The sequence below is a fragment of the Carcharhinus amblyrhynchos genome, chromosome 6 (genome assembly GCF_965287045.1).
Source record: "Carcharhinus amblyrhynchos chromosome 6, sCarAmb.v2.hapA, whole genome shotgun sequence".
Classification (NCBI taxonomy): Eukaryota; Metazoa; Chordata; class Chondrichthyes; order Carcharhiniformes; family Carcharhinidae; genus Carcharhinus; species Carcharhinus amblyrhynchos.
In genome coordinates this window covers 112,117,781-112,139,594 of record NC_137329.1, presented here as the reverse complement: position 1 = coordinate 112,139,594, position 21,814 = coordinate 112,117,781, and positions in this window count along the sequence as shown.

Sequence of the window (21,814 nt, the reverse complement as noted above, 5' to 3'; positions counted from 1 at the left end):
AATTTAATTTTTTTAATTCATTTAGGGGATATGGGCATCGCTGAGCCAACATTTATTGCCCATCCCTAATTGGTCTTGAATTGACTGGTTTGTTAGGCCAGTTCAGAGGACATTTAAGAGTCAACCACATTGCTGTGGGCCTGGAGTCACATGTAGACCAGACCAGGTCAGGATAGCAGATTTCCTTCCCTAAAGGACATTAATGAATCAGATGGGCTTTTATAACCATTGATAATAGTTTCACGATCATCATTAGACTTTTAATTCTGCCATCATGGGATTCGAACTTGAGTCCCCAGAACATTACCTTGCTAGTTGAGTGACAATGCAACTGCCTCCCTCCATTATTACTGGATTATAAAGCTAGCCCATGAGAACCATTCCATCTGGTTTAGTAATGTTCCTTTAGGGAAGGAAATCTGCTATCCTTACCTGGTCTGGCCTAAATGCGGTTGACTTTCAACTGCCCTTCGAAATGGTTTAGCAGATCACTTGATTAGGGAAGAACAATAAATGCTGGCCTTTCCAATGATACCATACTCCATGAAAGAATATAAAAAAAACTTCAAATCAGTTGGCAATCATAGCCCATTTCCTCGATTTCAGTGGTGTTTGACGCGTTGTATCATTGAGATAATGTGTTGTAATTCATTTATAGCAATCACATAAAGAAATGGACAAAGGTTTGAAGCCTGTACAATGATATTGATGTTAACACTCACAGTAAAGCAGTTTATACTCAAACCACAAAATTCAGATAATTAGAGTTCAGAAAAATTATGCAGCAAACATTTTTTCCAGCACTGCTCAAGGTTTCTCATTCCATTTCACCCCTGCAAAGTCAATACTTCAAATTGTTTCACTTGCATAATTGATGGAGCTCTTCCTAGGCAGCACAATTAAGTTGGTCTTGTTGTGGAAAAGGTCACAGAAGAATTGATCCCAGGGCTGCTCTGTGTTCGATTAGAACAATAATAGGGAGCGGTCCCACAACAGCTAGATCCAGTCATAAATGTGTCAACCTATCTGAAGAACTGCAGTAAAATGTAACAGGAGACAACATGGAAAACAAAAGGTTAAACTTAAAAATAACTGGAGGTGTTTAGCGATGAAGACTTCACCAGCACTGCAATTCTCTACCGTAACCACAAAGTGGGCCTGCAGCAGTTGCTTTTATGCACAGCACGGGCCAGATAATTTTCCACCTCAAGCAATAAATCAATTAGAATTCATGTATATTGCACACAGTTGCTTTCCGTGGTCTTAAAGGACATCTTTGAGTTTTGGCTTCCTAGGAATCAGTGGGATTTATCTCTAATCAAAGAGCAGTTGAAGTGTTGGATGTGCCAACACAATTGAAAAAAAAACAAATATATACTTAGCATGGGCACATTACAGAATAATCGTTACGGCTACAGGGTTCTTTCAATGAATCCACTGGCATTACTTGATGAAGGATTTTAAGAGCTTATCAGAAATCACAGAAACGAAGGTGGAAACATTTGTAAATGCTGCCTGAACTCTGATGTGGCATTACATAAAACCATTCCTAGGCAACTATCATTTTTTTGAATACACTCTGTGGATTTTTGGATGTAATCTACTTTATTAAGTTTGATTTTCGTTATTGACAGTGTCTCTCATAATGCATAATAATAACCATTACACTCCATGTCATCAGTGCAGAATGATTATGAGTGAACAGAAAAATCGACCATTAATTGCCAAGAAACTGTGGGCTGGAAAATCAATTGTGTAGCACCATTGAAGGACTGTGGTTTGCATCACTGGTTTCTGCTTCACATATGACATGCATGGCATGAAGACAGAGGGACAATTGTAAGTCTATCTCCCGTGTGCGTTGGAACAGTGTGATCTGATGCTATTTTGGCATCAAGCAGCTGATGAATTGAAAGCAGCTCAAGGAAGGTTTATCAAACTATTACCAGGAATGGGCAGGTTGTCTTATGAGAAAAGGCTGGACTTGATAGGCTTGTATTCGCTGCAGTTTAGAAGAGTAAGAGGTCACTTGATTGAAACATACAAGATCCTGAAGGGTGTTGAAAGGCTGGGTGTGGAGCAGATGTTTCCTCTTGTAAGAGAAATTAGGACGAGGGATAATTGTTTAAAAACAAGGTGTCGGCTAATTAGAACAAAGACGAGGAGAATTATTTTCTCTCAAAGGGTTGTACATCTTTGGAACTCCCTTCCGTGGAAGCAGAGTCTATATATTGTTAAGTCAGTGCTAGATAGAGTCTTGATAAGCATGGGAATGAAAAGTTATCAGGAGCAGAGATGAACGTGAAGTTGAGGTTCTTATCAGATCATACTGACTGGCATAGTAGACTTGAGGGGCTGAGTGACCTACTCCTGTTCCTAATTCCTATATTGGTATCTTGTGGTTCCAGGATTCAAACCTCTTCCAGCCCACGGAAGGGAGTAGCAAAGGTGCCATGTGGGTTGGATGTCTTTCACCAATGCTGCCTATGTAAGATCCTGGGCATTAGATGGAGCGACAGTATCAGCAAGAAAGATGTGCTCCAGAGAACTAGTCAATGTCAGCTGCAGAATATTGTGACTGAGAGATGACTGAGGCTGGCAGGACATGTATGCCTCCGTTTGGGCATAGAGTGAAAGCAAAAAAGCCAGAGGAAAGTAGAAATCTGGGCTGGCCAAAGAAAATCTGGTGAAGAAAATTTAAGGAGGGTGCCCAAGAGTAGGGCAGCATTTGGGCTGGAATGAAAGAGATTGCGATGGAGCATGGCTGGGATCAGCTGTTCATTGTCCTGAGGAACTAAGCCTAAGTAAGGCTAAGTCCAGCTCATGACTCGTATACCACTTACCAAAGATCAGGCGTGGGACCTGAATCTGTGCAAATTAGAGGATTGCTTCCTGAGTTCAAGCTGAGATGGGTTTCAATAATTTGCCCTTAAACAAAAGTGGCAATAGTTCTGTGCTGGCTTTGTGGAGCTATTTTGTGCCACATGAGGATAGTTGCCAGGGACGACAGATGGTGGTCTGAATGACTGATTCAGGTCAGGAGGCGGTTCTTTCATTGGATTCTGGTCTGCAATAGAGATGGGACAGAGATGGCAGAGAGATCAAGTTCTATGAGAATGGAGGGAAGGAAAGAAGCTTCCAGGTAAAAAGCTAAAGAAAGCTTTAGTTTTACCTTACAAGTGCCTCTAGTTGCTAAGCAATGTCTGCATTCCTCTGCTGGCCTGCTGATTTTTTACTGTCTATCACATAGAATCCTCATTTGAATTGAAACCAAAACCCATACATATAAACAACTTTCTCCAGCATGAATCTAACCACAGGTTCCTTAAAGACACAGAAACGTTAAACTAAACCTGCCTAAAGCTATACTTTATTTCAAATGTTTATCAATGCAAATATAAATCCCATAAAACTACCTTTTCTTTACTAACACTTACCTCTGACTAATACGTCTGAAGAGCAGGACAGTTATTTTCAGACCAATTGAATAATATGCTTTTCTTAGTAGGAGGCTAACTCTAATGCAGCTGAAGGTTAAGCATCAGAATTATTTGAAAGAGATTACACACAGGGTGAGTACAAAGCCACCTTCGCATGTGTTTTATTAATAAAAGTTCAACTGTTATATCCAGCTACTGGCTGAATTTTGGTTTTCTTTATTAAAGAGTGTTTCAAGATAAACTACTTTGTGTTTGTTTAAATGACTGTTTAGTTTAAATATTACCTTCAGCGAAGAACAGAAGCTGAAAGTATAGCGCCCACATAATATACACTGAGGAATCACTCATTAATTCATCACCTTTGATCAAACACATTGCTTGCATTGTTTCAAACAAAATGATTTTCGTTTACCTCCTAGTAAGTGTGAAAATGTGACTTGAATGAAATTTTGCGAACATTTACTCGTGCAAGCTTGCCAAATCAAGAATTTTACCGAATGTGTTGTTGAATATCAACGAAGGAATAACCGACTTAATATCAAATCATCTTGCCATTTGCACAAAAGGTTGACAAAGCAGAAGAATTTGAAAAAAAGCATGCAGGTTTGGGGTGGCATGGTGGCACAGTGGTTCAATTCTGGTCCCGGGTCTGTGTAGAGTTTGTACATGCTCCCCATGTCTGCGTGCATTTCCTTCGGATGCTCTGGTTTCCTCCCACAGTCCAATAATTAAGTTGATTGGCCATACTAAATTGACCCAAGTACTGGGGGATTAGCAGGATAAATATGTGGTGTTATGGGAATAGGGCCTGGGTGGGACTGTGGTCAGTGCACACTCAATGGACCGAATGGCCTCCTTCTACACTGTAAGGATTCTATGAGTTTTTCTTCAATTGCTCTCCTCTTAGAAGGCCAAGCTGTTAAATAAGTGCCTATGCATGAGATGGGCAGCGTGCTATCCAGTACTCACCAACTTTCAATATTGCCTGTGACTGATTGTCAAGCAGAATGCAAGAGTAATGAATACAAGAGCATCAGCCAACATTGGCTCCATCTGTAGTTAATTAGCTGCATTCTGCTCAGTGTCTTGTTGGGAAACCCAATCTTCCAGAGCTACCGTTTTCTTTTAAAATTTGGAAGGACAGTTGCATTATTTGGGAATATTTTTAATGATCTTTGAGCAAGCGTGCCTTTTCCAAGAATTCAGCTGACCAGTTTGGCACTTGCGATATTTGCTTCTTTGAACAGTAATTACTTTAATGGTTGCAATGGAAATTTTAAAGGAAAAGGCCCTAGTGATTTACCAGAAATCATGTAATGAAGATAAGCTCTATGCTTTGGCCTTGTTTTATTTATAAACTTCATTGGGAATAAATCCAGGAAGAAAGCTACCCAAATCCTTGCCTTCCTTGCCTTGCATGAAATACAATGTCCAGTTAGCGTTCCCCATCTCAGTGGAACTGGTTTGTGATTGGAAACCAAGGGGCTGAAAGAAGAGGGAAGTCCCGAGAATTGATCAGGTTTTATTCTCCTGTGTGCTGAAGCTCATTTGTTGAGAACCATTGTTGAGATGAGAGTAACAATGCTTTGATCGAGAGTGGCATCAAAGAGCTCTAACAAAGCTGGAGTCAGTGAGAATCAGAGGGAGAAATCTCTTCTGGTTGGAATCATACCAGCCCAGAGGAAGATGGTTGCAGTGGTTGGATGTCAATCAGTATTTTCCATGACTAAATTTCAAGAATTCCGCTGGGTAATGTACTGGGCCCAACCACCTTCAGCTGCTTCATCAATGACTCTCACTCCATCATAAGGGTAGACGTGGGAAAGTTCCCTGGTGACTACACAACATTCAGCACTATTTGTGACTCCTCAGATACTTGAAGCAGCCCATATCCAAATGCATTAAGACCTGGACAATATTCAGGTTTGGGCTGACAAGCGGCAAGTAACATTTATGCCACACAAGTGCCAGGAAATGACCATCTCCAACAAGAGAGAATCTGTCTATCGTCCCTTGGCATTCAGTGGCATTACCATTGCTGAATCCCTCCTGATGAACATCCTGGGGGCTACCAGTGACCAGAAACTGTATTGGACTAGCCGTATAAAGACTGTGGATCCAAGAGCAGGTCAGGGGCTAGGAACCCTATGGTGGGTAACTCACCTTCTGGCCCTCCAAAAACTGTCCACCATCTAAAAGGTACAAGTCAGGAGTGTGATGGCACATTCTCCACTTGCCTGAATAAGTGCAGCTCCAACCACACTCAAGAAGCTCAATACCATCCAGGATCAAACAACTTGATTGGCACCACTTCCATAAACATTCACTCCCTATACCAAACAATGGCAGCATCTACAAGATGCTGGAACACACTAAGGCTCTTTAGGCAGCACCTTCCAAACCCATGACCGCTATCATTTAGAAGGACAAGGGTAGCAGACACCTGAGAAAACAACCACCTGGAAGTTTCCCCGCAAGTTACTCACCCTTCTGACTTGAAAATATATTGCTGTTCCTTTGCTGTCACTGGGGAAAATTCTGGAACTCCTTCCCTAACATCACTGTGGGTGTACTACAGGGACTGCAGTGGTTCAAGAAGGCAGTTCACCAGCACCTACTCAAGGGCAATTAGGGATGAGCAATAAATGCTGGCCTAACCTGTGATGCTCACATACCATAAATGAATAAATAAAACCCCCCCAGACATCAACTTAGACTTTGTTCCATCTTCACACACAGGAGCACCAAATCAACAGCATCAGCGCCCTGCAAACTTTATCCTTTCCAGAATGCTTTCATTTAACCATAAATCTTTGAGGTGGCCCTCTTTGTTTGTGCTGTGTATGTGTGTGTGTGAGAGAGAGAGAATGTGGTTTCATCAATTGCTGTCTCATAGAACCATTCAGTCATAGAGTTTTACAGCACAAAAATAGACCCTTAGGCCCAATGTGTCTGTGCTGGCCATTGAGCAAATATCTATTCTAATCCCATTTTCCAGCACTCGGTCCCTAATCTTGTGGGCTATGGTGTTTCCAGTGCTTATCTAAATGCTTCTTAAATGTTGTGAAGGTCCCCATCTCTACCACCTTCTCAGCCAGTGAGCTCCAGATTCCCACCACTCTCTGAGTGAAAAGGATTTTCCTCAAATCCCCTCTAATTCGCTTGCCCCTTACCATAAATTGATGCCCCCTGGTTATTGACCCCTCGACTAAAAGGGAAATGTTCTTCCTATCCATCCTATCTGTACCCCTCCTAATTTTGTGCATCTCAATTTGAGTAAATCAATCTTGACCTCCACTTATCATTCTTGATTTATCTCTCTAATAACTACTTGATGACAGACTCCAATGTTTTTGTTGGATTTGAGCAAACTGATTTTTTGAGCATACAATTAGAGGCTGGGTGTGCTTACAGAAAGCCGCCAATAGATGGCAGTGCATCAGAAATATTTCATTTAATCAGCAGATATTTCCCAGATTTTTGCAATTGTGATGGCAACAACAACTTGCATTTATATTGCACCCTTAATGTAATAAAATGTTGGCAATACCTCGCTAATCCCAAACCTCCTCCCGCAGTTGTGATTGCCAGAGCTGATGCTACAGTACATCTGTGACAGAGGCTACACACCTAGCACACACACACACAGGCGGCATGGTAGCACAGTGGTTAGCACTGCTGCCTCAGGACCCAGGTTCAATTCCTGGCTTGGGTCACTGTTTGTGTGGAGTTTGCATGTTCCCCCTGTGTCTGCATGGGTTTCTCTGAGTGCTCTGGCTTCCTTCCACAGTCTGAAAGATGTGCTGATTAGGTACATCAACCTCAACAGGTGTTGATTAGGGGAGTTTCACAGTAACTTCATTGCAGTGTTAATGTAAGCCTTACTTGTGACTAATAAATAAGCTTTAACTTTTAACCCTGCCACAATGAATGGTTTGGTGGCTGTGGCCACTTTCAACTTTGAAAAATGGAAGGGTCTTCAGAAGCATCTCTGACGGGTGAGCTGTCAGATTTTCAGTGGTGGGTGGTCTCCTACTGACCAGCAACAGGTATCTATCTGCCCGCTGTCCACAAGCGGATGAGTCTCCCAGAGATGGCCATGTCATTGGTCATCTCTGGGTTCCTGACCCACATTTCGTCCATTGACAGGATTGGAAGCTGGCTGGGAATGAAACCTCAGCCCCTCAAAGTCATATAACTAAAGACCTGCTCAAAGAGAAAGTTTTAATGTCTTAAAAGCAGGTTTAACTTTATTTTAGCTTTTATCTGAAACTAACAATGTTAATTTATTTCATTATTTGAAAATTTAAGTTAAAAGTGAAGGGATTCAATGCATTAAGGTCTGTGTTTGAGGGGGGTGTCTACGAGAATAATTCAGTGAGATTGGATGCTCACCCTGCTTACTAACATTAGAATGAGCTGCCAGAGGAGGTGGTAGAGGCAGGTACAATCACAACATTTAAAAGACATTTGGACAGCACATGGATGGGAAAGGTTTGGACTGATGTGGGCCAAACGCAGTCAAATGGGACTAGTCCAGTTTAGGAAGCCTGGTTGGCTTGGTCTAGTTGAGCTGAAGGGCCTGTTTCTGTGCTGTATATCCCTATGATTCTATGACAACACAGTTGCTGCATGTCCCTTGACTAGACACCAGATTTAAACCAGGAAAGAGGAGTCCACACCACAGGGGAGCGTTTTCTTTAAGGTCAGTGGTGATTGCTGTTGCTCCATGGCTGACTGCAAAATCTAAATGTCATGATGTGGGAATGCCGGCGTTGGACTGGCGTAAACACAGTAAAAAGTCTGACAACACCAGGTTTTAGTCCAACCGATTTATTGTCAGCCACTTCAGGTCTTGAACAGCAGGTTAGGTGTAAGGATTCGCATTCTAATCAGTAATCTCTAAACTGTCTGTGCTTTATATGCTCTGTCTGAGGCCAGAACTCTCCATTCACCTGACGAAGGGGCTAACCCCGAAAGCTTGTGAGTCTATTATCAAATAAATCGGTTGGACTAAAACCTGGTGTTGTCAGACTTTTTACTGTGCAAAATCTAACCCAATGAGACAAAATATACTTTTGTTCCCACAACTGCCATTGATGGTTCTGCATATGTCTCTAAATGTATGTATATATTTTATATATTTAAGGAACCATTTAGGAGTTTCAAACACAACTGAAGTCCACCTAATGTTTATCTCAGTTCATTCACAATTAAAGTGAGCCATTCTGAAAATTGTACATTCTATCTCCACTGGAATTAGGTGAGTTCCATTGTGCCTTTAAAAAGTAAAGTGGAAAATGAGTTCCCAGAATTGCGCACAGAATTCTAGTTGTGTTCTTACTAGTGTATGACACAGAGTTGTAATAATTGATGTTATAAATGTGTTGGAGAGACACCTGAAACCCTTGTTCCATTGTTGTCCTTAATCATGCATATTGAAAAGGAAAAAGGTGTCTTTCCTAACTACTGTGTGCAGCCAATTTAAGAAAGCCTTTTGTGTGTTTAAATAAAGAGGATTGTTTATTCATGTTTTACCCTGAAAATTTAATGTTACATCACTCATTCACACACTCTCCCACTCCCTTCACACACCCACTCCCCTACACACACATACACACACACACACACACACAACACACACATACCCACTCCCCTATACACATACATACACACTCCCCTATACACATATACACACACACACACCCACTCCCCTACACACAAATACTCCCTTACACACACACACCCAAACACGCACTCACACGCATACACCCCCTCCCCACCCCCCCCCACACACACACACACACTCCCCCCCACACATACACACACCCACTTCCCTGCACACAAACACAACACCCCCCCACACACATACACACACCCACTCCCCTTCACACACACACACACACATGCATGCAAGCTGCTACACTCCCCTACACCCTACACACACGCTCTCCTACACACACACCTATACCCACACACCCACTCTCCTACACACACAAACTCACACACACACCCACTCCTCTAAACTCGCACACCCCCAAACACACAGGGGGGAATTTTGCCATCCTTCCCACCATGGGAATCATAAAGATCCATTGAGCTTGGGTGGAATTTTGCGGTTTTGGAGTGAACCCGGCAGGAAAATCCCACCCATCTCTCACTCTCAAGGAAAATACAGTTGAAGAGAGTAGTACGCTTCTCCAAGTTATGAGCAAAAGCAAGTTGATAATTCATGGTGACTGGCTTATCTTGGAAAACACACTCTGCGTGTCCGGCGAAGGAGATAATTTTCATTCCTGAAATGTAGGCAGGTGGATACGACAATTAAAGCTGTAGCTGTTGTTGAACTTTCTCAGAGGGATGGACTTTCCACAGGTCATCAAATTAGTTACTTGTAGCCTCGATACAAAGTGGTCGGTCTGCTGTATTGGAGAGCTAATGCGTCGCCAGTTTATGAGACATAAATGTTTCTGTCATCTCTGCTGCTGTTGTTCTGTCTCTTAGAGACAGCGCCTAAAGATTAAAAAGGGGAGGCAGTGTGAGTGCCTTGCAATGTGATTTCTCACAGTCCACTTTTGCAAATCTGATATTGGGCTTTACCTGGCCCATTATCTGCAGATATTTACTCCAGAGGTTTGACACAATTGCCATCTTGGTTTTAGAGTGGCCCATTCAGGTCAGGAACTCACTTTGGATAGTCTCAGGATATGGCTACTGACACTTCTCAGTCTGGATTGTGCCCTTTTGAGATAGTGTGGCAGTACTTGAATTCACAAACCAAGGCAGGTGATGCTCGGTAGGTGTTTTTTGCAACATTTTATTGACTACTTTTAAAGGAAAAGTCAGTTCCAGGAGATCCATATTGAATGCATTTCATGCTTTTTTTTATTCATTCATGGGACATAAGCATCACTGACTGTCCAGCATTTAGAACGTAGAACATAGAACACTATAGCACAAACAGGCCCTTCGGCCCACAAGTTGCGCCGATCACATCGATACCTACCAAGCCATAGAACAATCTGTAACTCCCAATCCCATTAGATCCCATATACTCATCCAGAAGTCTTTTAAAAGACCCCAGTGAGTTCGCCTCCACCACAACCGACGGCAGCCGATTCCACTCACTCACCGCCCTCTGATTGAAATACTTACCCCTGACATCTCTTCTGTACTTGCTTCCCAGCGCCTTAAACCTGTGTCCTCTCGTAGCGACCATTTCAGCCCTGGGAAATAGCCTCCGAGAATCCACCCTATCTATTTCTCTCAACATTTTATAAACCTCTATCAGGTCGCCTCTCAACCTTCGTCTCTCCAGGGAGAAGAGATCTAGCTCCCTTAACCATCTTCATAAGGCATGCCTCCCAATTCAGGCAACATCCTTGTAAATCTCCTCTGTACCCTCTCAATAGCTTCCACATCCTTCCTGTAGTGAGGCAACCAGAACCGCGCACAGTACTCCAAGTGGGAGTATTTATTGCCCTTCCCTAATTGCCCAAGGGCAGTTGAGAGTCAACCACATTGCCATGGTTCTGGAGTCACACGTAGGTCAGAGCAGATAAGGACCCGGTAAGATTTTCTTCCCTACAGGACATTAGTGAATCAGATGGGTTTGTCCGACAACCTACAATGGTTTCGTGGTCACCATTAGATTCTTAATTCCAGATATTTTTTACTGAATTCAAATTCCACCATCTGCCATGATGAGATTCAAACCCGGATCCCCAGAACATCAGCTGAGTTTCTGGATTGATAGTATAGTGATAATACCATTGCGCCATTGCCTGCTTTATGCTTTAAAAGTTTTGAACAGAATATGCCTTTATAGGGCATGACATTCATTTCAGCTTGTGTTCAAGTGCCTTGAGATGGATTCTATTATTTGATCAGCTTTGGTCAGAGCAGCCTCCATTGACTGGAAACTTACAGTGAACGATTAACACTCAGACTCTTTTGAGCTTCCATCCTTGCTGTAAGTGAACATCTCAATATCTCCCAATTATCTCATTACATTCACCACTTGCCAACAGTGTGAACAACAAGCAATGATAGAGAGGAAAATGCTGTCTCACTGATCACACCTAAAAATTGTGGTCTCCTGGGAGAAACGAAGAAACATATTTTTTAATCGGCCGGGCCTATTTGCGTATGGGTATGATAAGCAAATTTGACAATGACACCTTGTGTTTATATCGTTCCTTAATGCAGATAATGGTTCACAGCACTTCACCGAGGGTGGCACGGTGGTTAGCACTACTGCTTCACAGCACCAGGGACCCAGCTTCAATTCCTGGCTCAGGTCACTGTCTGTGTGGAGTTTGCACGTTCTCCCCGTGTCTGCATGGGTTTCCTCCAGGTGCTTCGGTTTCCTCCCACAGTCCGAAAGACGCGCTGGTTAGGTGCATTGACCCGAAAAGGCACTGGACTGTGGTGACCAAAGGAATTTCACAGTAACTTCATTGCAGTGTTAATGTAAGCCTTACTTGTGACTAATAAATAAACTGTAATGGGCATCAAATGGAATGGACTTCAGGCAGAAATAGGAAAGGTACCAAAAATATATGATCATAAAGGTGGGTTTTCAAATGGCTCTCAATGGCTGGCAGAGGTAGTCAAGTGGAAGGGGAGGGAGTTTCGGAAAAGCTCTTTTCTGAAAGTAAAAATGTCATTGGTGGTGAAATGGAGAGAGAGGAAGAAAACCAACAGGGAGGTACAGAGGTTCAGCACCAGAGCAACAACCAATGTAAAATGGAATAAATAAAAGCAGGAAAGTCCTGCTGGTCTTGGGGAAGGATAGATCCAAGTCCAGAACCTGACCGATGTTGGAGAATCAAAGCCAGTCATGAGTGTTTGGGTTTCAAAATGCAATTATGTAAGAAAGGTCCAATCTGCCTTGCCATTGTCATGTGGCCTCTGCCATGAGGCACAAAGGGGATTGGTTTAGCCCAGTTGACTGGACGGCTGGTTCTTGATGCAGAGTGAGTGCTCATTCAATTCTCGTACTGGCTGAGGTTATTCGTGAATCTGTTCTCAATCTTGCGCCTCAGCTGAGTGTGGTGACCCTCAGGTCAAGTCATCACCAGTCAGCTCTCCCTCTCATAGGACACAGGGCCATTGGGAGCCATGTTACATTCAGTTCAATAAAGACATTGTGCTGGAAACACTCTACTTCTTTGGCCTGGTAACAATGAGGCTAAGGTCCAAAGTCAGTGTGGTGATTAGGAGTAAAGCACATTTCATGATCTGATGATAACTTTACATTATTATAAGAAGAGCCTTTCCTCAAATAATTTGAGAAAGAATATGAACAGGAGGACGTCCAGTTCTGGAAAAGAAGTATGCTGCAATAGAATGTGAGGAGAAAGGAGGTCACAGTCATATTTGATGCCATGGGATCACAAACCAGGCATTTCAGAGAACACTATGATGAGGTTATTCCTTCTTAAGTTTATTTATTCGTATCACAAGTAGGCTTACATTAACATTGCAATGAAGTTACTGTGAAAATCTGCTAGTCACCACACGCCAGGGCCTATTCGGGTACACTGAGGGAGAATTTAGCACGGCCAATGCATCTAATCGGCACGTCTTTCAGACTGTGAGAGGAAACTGGAGCACCCAGAGGGGATCCATGCAGACACAGGGAGAACGTGCAGACTCCACACAGTCAGTGACCCAAGCTGTGAATTGAAACTGGGTCCCTGGTGCTCTGAGGCAGCTGTGCTAACCACTGTGCCACCGGAACTGAGTGAAAAATGGGCACATCATTACAGAAGAGGGAGCAGCATGCTGGAGAATTAGATTATTTTCAGACTGTACAGCTAAGCAGTATTTGGAGCCTTTACTGGGGGTGTCCCTCGCCAATGAAAACGCAAAGTGCAGATCTCAAACCTGGCACACATTCCCACTCTCTCCACCTTTAATGTTCCAGTGCTCCCTCTTCTGGCAGTTCATTATAATGCAGAGATGCCGGCATTTGTAAACACAGTAAGAAATCTCACAACACCAGGTTAAAGTCCAACAGGTTTATTTCGTAGCACTAGCCACTAGTTTTCGGAGTGCTGCCCCTTCATCAGGTGAGTGGGAGCTCTGTTCACAAACAGGGCACCTAAAGACACAAACTCAATTTACAAATTAATACATGATACGTGACACAGCAAGACTCGCTGAGCAGAGACCGACAGCCAAGTTCCACACACATGAGGACAGCTTCAATCGACTCTGCGTTGTCGTGTGTCATGTATTGTTTTGTAAATTTAGTTGGTGTCTTTATATGTGAACAGAACTCCCACTCACCTGATGAAGGGGCAGCACTCGGAGAACTAGTGGCTTGTGCTACCAAATAAACCTGTTGGACTTTAACCTGGTGTTGTGAGACTTCTTACTGCATTCATTATAAGCACGGGCATACTGACATTGATCAGAATTTAAGCCCAGTCTGGAGAAATTCCATATCTGGTCTTGCTGTGAGAGGGTTTCGAGCTTGTTGTCTGACACAGTGCAGACGTTGATGAGAATCCAATAAAGTACCATCAAAATGACAATCAGTCAATTCTTTTTTCCAACTTAAAAGACCTGAGAACATCAATGCCAATTGACATCTTAATCCTCACCTTCAGCAGCACAGAATTTCAGTATTATTATTAGTAGGCCTAATATCATTGGGTATTGCTCCATGGCAAAACCTCTATCGATCAAAATCCACCTGCCAACCAATAAGCATTCTTTTCTCTTACAGTATAAATTTATTTTCTCCCTATAATCAGTATTCCTGCAAAATATGCAAGATGAAAACCTTTGTCTAAAATGTTTTCCTTTCCAGTAATATTTTTGTCACTTATAAATATCCTTTTCACTGTGTGCCTGTTATTTAACATCTCCCTCATACATCACTTTAAAGAGGGAAAGACAAAACATATATTTCTCCTTAGCCATGGTGACTTTATTGGAATTTAATTTATGGAAATTGCCCTCAATGTGGGTCTTTCTTGCATAAAATTGTTGAGTGTTGTTTCTTTGTAAGCACAATAATGTTAAAGAAAATGCTTAAAGAATAACCTACAGCATGGCAAATCCACACAATATTATTTTACTTTGCGCTTACAATGACCATGGGGAATGATCAGGTGATTGAAGGATCTGGTCAAATTTGTTCTGTTACAGTCATCTTTTATACAGATCACGCGAGTGTATTCAAATCTATACAGATCTCGTCACACTCCTCAGTACAATGGATTTCCTACCTTGTTTGTCCAATAGATCTGTACCCAGAATACAATTACACCCATAATTAAATCACTTATGTGTCTGTAGCTTTTTTTTCCTAGGGAACTTCATTCACCTTTGTTTTATGTGAGTCATAAACTATCCTTTCAATTACCTGTCAAGCCACGCTAAACAATATTTTCTGAGTTAGCCCTTGATTTATATTCTACGTTCTCAATAGTAACTAAGTGAAAAAAAGGTTAATATTCAGTAAAACTTTCTAGTGACAGAGCAGTCAAACTGAAATGCTTCGGCCCCAAGGATAGTGCAATCAAAATGCGTGTCCAGTCAAGAATTAATTCTTTGGCTTTAGGTCAGATTTTGTCTCTTCTTTTGAGATACAATGCTGCAGGATCTCCCCTATTCAGTCAGGCAGTCTCTACCATGCATTCGCTGTGTTCATTTCTTTGCTTTGGGGATATTGGTGACTTTGTCCAATCAGTATTTATTGTTTGGAGGTCAGTTGGAGACAAGAGGGGTGAATTTCCCCATTCTGCCCATCACAGGAATCATAGCAAATGAGGGGCAGAACATGGAAAGGCCTGTTGAGGTCAGGCAGGATTTTTCAGCTTCGGAGCAAGTGTAGCAGAAAATCCTGCCCAGGGAGAGCAGGACAGTAGGGCAAAGTAAGACCATAAGACATTGGAGCAGAATTAGGCCATTCGGCTCATCCAGTCTGCTCTGCCATTCAATCATGGCTGATATTCTTCTCATCCCCATCCTCCTTCCTTTTCCCCCAAACCCCTGATCCCATCAAATGGCCTATTCTTGCTCCTCAGCCCTTTGTTCAATCATGTTGCATGGGACTGGAGTATAGGTATAGGTGAGAATGTGTCAGGTTGGTTGGTCTCTCCTTGAAAGACATTAGAAAGCCACTTGGCTTTCTACAGTAATCTGGTAGCTTTGGAAACCATTCTGCTGGTGCAGGTCCACACACTGTGCACTCTACATTGACATCACAGTCAGAATGCACAATGACTGAAGCAGAAAACAAGGTAATTGCTGAACCAAAAAAGGAGAAAAGATTGGAAACAGCTGGTGGATGATAAACCAATCACCTATTGTATGTTGGATTTCCTCTAGACCCATAGAAGGAACATATATTTGCCCCTAGTCATATTGGTTCCACTGACCTTAACAGGAGGGTTTTTTTTATTTATTCTTTCACAGGTTGTGGGTTTTTCTGGCTAGACCAGCATTTATTGTCCACACCTAATCGTCTTTGAGAAGGTGGAAGTGAACTTCCTTCTTTAGCCACTGCAGTGTAGGTACATCCACAGAGCTGTTAGGAAGGATGTTCCAGGATTTTAATGCAGAAAAGGTGAAGGAACAGTGACACATTTCCAAGTCAGGATGCTGAGTGACTTAGAGAGGAACTTGCTCATGCTGGTTCCCAATGTATCTGCTGCCATTGTCCTTTGAGAGTTTAGAAGGTGCTTTTGAAGGAACTTTGCTGAGTTGCTGCAGTGCATCCAAATGGCACACACCAGAGTGCATCGATGGTGGAGGAAGTGGATGATAAAGGTGGTGGATGGGATACCACTCAAGTGGGTCGCTTTGTCCTGGGTGGTGTTGAACTTCTTGTTGGAGCTGCACTCATCCATGGAGAGTATTCCATCACACTCCTGATTAGTGCCTTGTCAATGGTGGACAGGCAAACTGGATGTAAATTCACTGAGAAGCCTGGTAATTTATTTAGTTATTAGTGTCATAAGTAGACTTATATCAATCCTGCAATGAACTTAATGTGAAAATCCCCAAGTTGCCACACTCGTCAGGTATACTGAGAGAGAATTTAGCATGGCCAATGCACCAAACCAGCACAACTTTAGGACTGTGGAAGGAAACTGGAGTAAACCCATGCAGACATGGGGAGAATGTGCAGACTTGGCACAGAAAGTGAACCAAGCCAGGAATCGAACATGGGTCCCTGGCACTGTGAGGGAGCAGTGCTAACCACTATGCCACCAATCACTCCTATTTACCATTTAGGGGAAACCTATAGATCCACCATAGTTTCCATATTGGCATTTCCTGGCCTCCTTTGAATTCGGTAGAATCCATTTTTTCCCTTTAGGTGAACTTCCAAGTGAAATTTCAGTAATGATTCCAGACTGGACTTAAGCCCCAAGTTTTCTGCAGATAGTTTTGTGAAAGCAACGATTGATATCTGAAAAGGCCACTCAGTGGTGGCCACTCAGTTCAAGAGAAATTAGAGATGAACAATAAATATTGGCCTTTTACCAGTAACTCCCATGTCCCATCAAAAATTTTGACAAATATTGGTAGATATTCAGATTCCTCTGTGACGAAACGTGGAACGGTCTGACTATATGGAAGTGGTTGTAGATGAGGAAATGGTGGGAGACCAAACTGATGTCATGAGCAGAAATATGGAGGTTGACCCCGTGTCAGTGGGTGGTGTTACTGAGAGGCAGGATGTAAATGAGGAACTTAGACACCACTCTATAGGAGTGGAAAAAGAAGTCATTACTGGAGATGCGCTGACTGCTTTTGGATGGATCGGAGTGAAAGCAAACCAGGGCAGTCTTTGTAGGCTAGGACAACAGAGAAGAGGCATGGGGGCAGAATGGCATGAATGACCATCTCATGTGGTACCAACTGTTGCAGGAGCACAAATAGCGATTGTGCCCCACCTTGGCAGTCACAGGATGTTGCATTTGTAACTTTAGCCATGATAGCCTCAGAGCTGTGGGTAGGCAGACCAAAGGACCCTGAATAGGGAGTTTGGGTTGGACGTGTGTGGTTTTCAGAGATAGTAACACATTTAGCAAGGAAAAGAAATTTAGAAGGAACACTAATTGAAGCGTATGGATGAAGATGGGAGTCATAGAAAATCATAGAAGAAATCATAGAAGCCCTACAGTACAGAAAGAGGCTACTCAGCCCATCGAGTCTGCACTGACCACAATCCCACCCAGGCTGTAACCCCATGTCCCTACATATTTTACCCACTAGTCCCTCTAACCTAGGCATCTCAGGACACTAAGGGGCAATTTTAGCATGGCCAATCAACCCAACCTGCACACTTTTAGACTGTGGGAGGAAACCAGAGCGCCCGGAGGAAACCCACGCAGAGACGGGGACAATGTGCAAACTCTACACAGACAGTGACCCAAGCCGGGAATCACACCCAGGTCCCGGGAGATGTGAAGCAGCAGTGCTACTGTACCATCCAAAGGAGGTTTTATTTTGTAAAGTGGCGTGATGTAAAAAACATTATTATGCTTTGGACAATAGTGAACCAGATGGGTCTTCGTGACAATTGACATAAGAGTGGTTTCCAGATTTTTATTGAATTCAAATTTCACCGTCTGCTGTGGTGGCAATCAAATTGGTTCCCAAGTGTGTTACCTTCAGTTGTTGGATTTCTAGGCCAGTGATAGTAACCACTGCGCCACTGCTTCCTCATGTTTTATATCGTTGCTATTTCTGTCATTTGCTGTATAATATTTTGAACATTTACATGAAGTGGAAACCCACAGCTGCACAAAAGACTTTCAAAATCATCAGAGCCAGATTTAACTTCAGCAGCTGTTTCATGCAGGTGTTCAAAATATACAACGAAATGAATATACAACAAAATACACAACAAAACAGAAAAACAATAAGTCCCTGTAAATCAGAAACAGCATACAGAAAAGAAGCGGACAAAGTTTAAGTTAAAAACTTGGATGGGACATTTCACTCAAGAAGGAGAAATACTGATTCTGTTGATGACTTGCACCACCGGATTTTGAGTAACTTCAGAATTACTGTAGGGGGCAGCATGGTTGCACAGTGGTCAGCATTGCAGCCTCACAGCGCCAGGCACCCAGGTTCGATTCCCGACTTGGGCGGAGTCTGCCCGTGTCTACGTGGGTTTCCTCTGGATGCTCCCATTTCTTCCAACAGTACAAAGATAGGTTAAGTGGGTTGGACATGCTAAATTGCCCCTTAGCATCAGGGCGACTTGCAGGATAAATATGTGGAGTTCCGGGGGTAGGGTCTGGGTGGAATTGTCAGTGCAGGCTTGAGGGGCTGAATGGTCTCCTTCTGCACTGTAGAGATTCTATGATTCAGAAACCTCTGCCAGTTACTCTACGCTAGCAGGTTTTACTGTCACGCAGCATTTTATGTCAAAAATTTATTTTCCAACAAATATGTCTTATTATTTCAATACAAGGAAGGAGTCACCATGTCTTTGTGATATTTCTGTCTGGGAAAGTGCTAAATCAGTTAAAATCCTGGAAATTATATTACTATACTGTTTACCGGAAAGCAGTTCTGTGTAATAATTGAATTCAAGTTTGGCAGAGCGCTGATTAGAGCTCTTTGCTTCTTTGGTTGGTTTATTACATTCATATTTTTGCATTAAAGTATTATGAGCACTCACAATATTTTACAGTCAGAATGTTAGCTGTAGCTCCTGACAAGGAGACATGATGAATCATAGAACCCTACAGTGCAGAAAGAGGCCCTTCGGCCCATTGAGTCTGCACCAAACACAATCCCACCCAGGCCCTACCCCCATATCCCTACATATTACACCCACTAATCCCCCTAATGTATGCATCCCTAGACACGAAGGGGCAACTTCTTAGCATGGCCAATCAACCTAACCCGCACGTTTTTGGACTGTGAGAAGAAATCGGAGCACCCGGAGGAAACCCATGCAGACACAAGGAGAATGTGCAAACTCCACACAGACAGTGACCGAGCCAGGAATCGAACCCAGGACCCTGGAGCTGTGAAGCAGCAGTGCTAACCACTGTGCTACCGTGCCACCCACATCTTCCTCTTGAACATAGTAATACAATTTGGGAACTTCCTTTGACTATTACAGTGGCCAAAATCATTCTTTTACTGCAGGATTTCCCAAACGTTTCAAACTGTAGAACTCCTAGTAACTTCCCAAGTACATCGGGGAGTCCAAGACTTTCTCAGAATGTCAACACCCATTTATTGCTGCAAAGATAGGTTCACACACACACACACAAACACACACACACTCACACACACATACACACACACACACACACATACACATAGACACACTCATCCTCACACACACACACATACACATCCTCACACACACACACACATCCTCACACACACACACACACATACATACTCACACTCATCCGCACACACACACCCACACTCCCATCCTCACACACACACAAACATATCCTCCGTTAGGATACCAGATCAGAATCCTCAAGGTATATTATGAAGCCAGTCTAGACCCAAAGATTTTCTATTTTGGCATTAGTGTGATCATAAGCTGTTTCAATCCAGGCATTAATTTATTGAAAAAATGGGACGCTTTTATCAAAACAAACTTTATTTAGCAACACAGTTTAACTATAACAAATGAATTATTTTAACCTTTAACAACTGAATCATAATTAAACATGACAAGATACAAGTCTTAACTATGGCTCTGGAATCACATGTACACCCGACCAGATAAGGATGGCAGATTTCCTTCCATAGAACCATAGAACATTACAGCATAGAAACAGGCCTTTTGGCCCCTCTTGGATGTACCGAACCATTTTTCTGCCTAGTCCCACTGACCTGCACCTGGACCATATCCCTCCATACCCTTCTTAGCCATGTACTTGTCCAAGTTTTTCTTAAATGTTAAAAATGAGCCCGCATTCACCACTTCATCTGGCAGCTCATTCCACACTCCCACCACTCTCTGTGTGAAGAAGCACCCCCCCCCCCAATATTCCCTTTAAACTTTTCCCTCTTCACTCTTAACCCATTTCCTTTAGTTTTTTTCTCCCCTTGCCTCAGCGGAAAAAGCCTGCTTGCATTCACTCGAAACCCATCATACTTTTATACACCTCTATCAAATCTCCCCTCATTCTTCTACGCTCCAGGGAGTAAAGTCCTAACCTATTCAACCTTTCTCTGTAACATGGTTTCTCAAATCCTGGCAACATCCTTGTAAACCTTCTCTGCACTCTTTCAGCCTTATTAATATCCTTCCTATAAATTAGGTAACCAAAACTGCACACAATACTCTAAGTTCGGCCTCACCAATATTTTATACAACCTCACCATAACATTCCAACACTTATACTCAATACTTTGACTTATGAAGGCCAATGTACCATGTTATTTAATGTGCTTTGAATGCAGGACACTAGGTCACCAGCACCCTCCCTGACCAATTCCTGTATTTTCTTCTCCTTTGACACTTCCCCCTGTTGTACTGGGGCAGTAGGATGAAAAATTATCAGGACACCAAGAGATGGTGTGAATCTTCTTCAGATAGCGCTAAATAAGTTTGTTTGTATACGCTGTAACCAGGATAATCAAACATGCCTTCTGAAAGTGCAGCATCTCTGAGAGGGTTGCGGTAAAGCACCATTCTCAATAATGCCCTTAAGCCCTGGAGTGAAGCTTGAACTCTCTCCTGAACCAGAGGGAAGGATCTCACTGTTGAGACAAATTGTCACCTCCACTTTCTAACTAATTATCTAGCTCACATTGAATAACATGGACTGTAGGTAAATCCTTAGTGGGTGGTGATGTCCTATAGTTTACTGAGGGAACCTGAGTTACTGTGGCAACATGTACTTCTAACATATGTTGTAGTCTGAGGCTATGGGTAATGATGGCAGAGGCCCCAACCTTCGTTTCATCACACAACTGACCATAAATCTCTCTTGCTATTACCAACAATCATTATAGAATCCTACAGTGCAGCAGAAGGCCATTCGGTCCATCAATTCAGCACCAACTACATTCCCACCCAGGCCCTACCCCCATAAACCCTTGCTAGATCCCTAGCTAGCCTCCCCCCCGACACTAAGGGGCAATTTAGCATGACCAATCCACCTAACCCACATATTTTTGGACTGTGGAAGAAAGTTGGAACACCCGGAGGAAACCCACGCAGACACGGGGAGAATGTGCAAACTCCACACGGACAAGCCGATTATTGAACCCAGGACCCTGACGTTGTGAGGCAGCAGTGCTAACCACTGTGCCACCGCGCCACACATTGATAGCAAACCTTGACCATCAAACCCTAGAGTGGGGCTTGAACTCAGAGCTTCTGGCTCAGAGACAGGCAGGCTACCACAAGG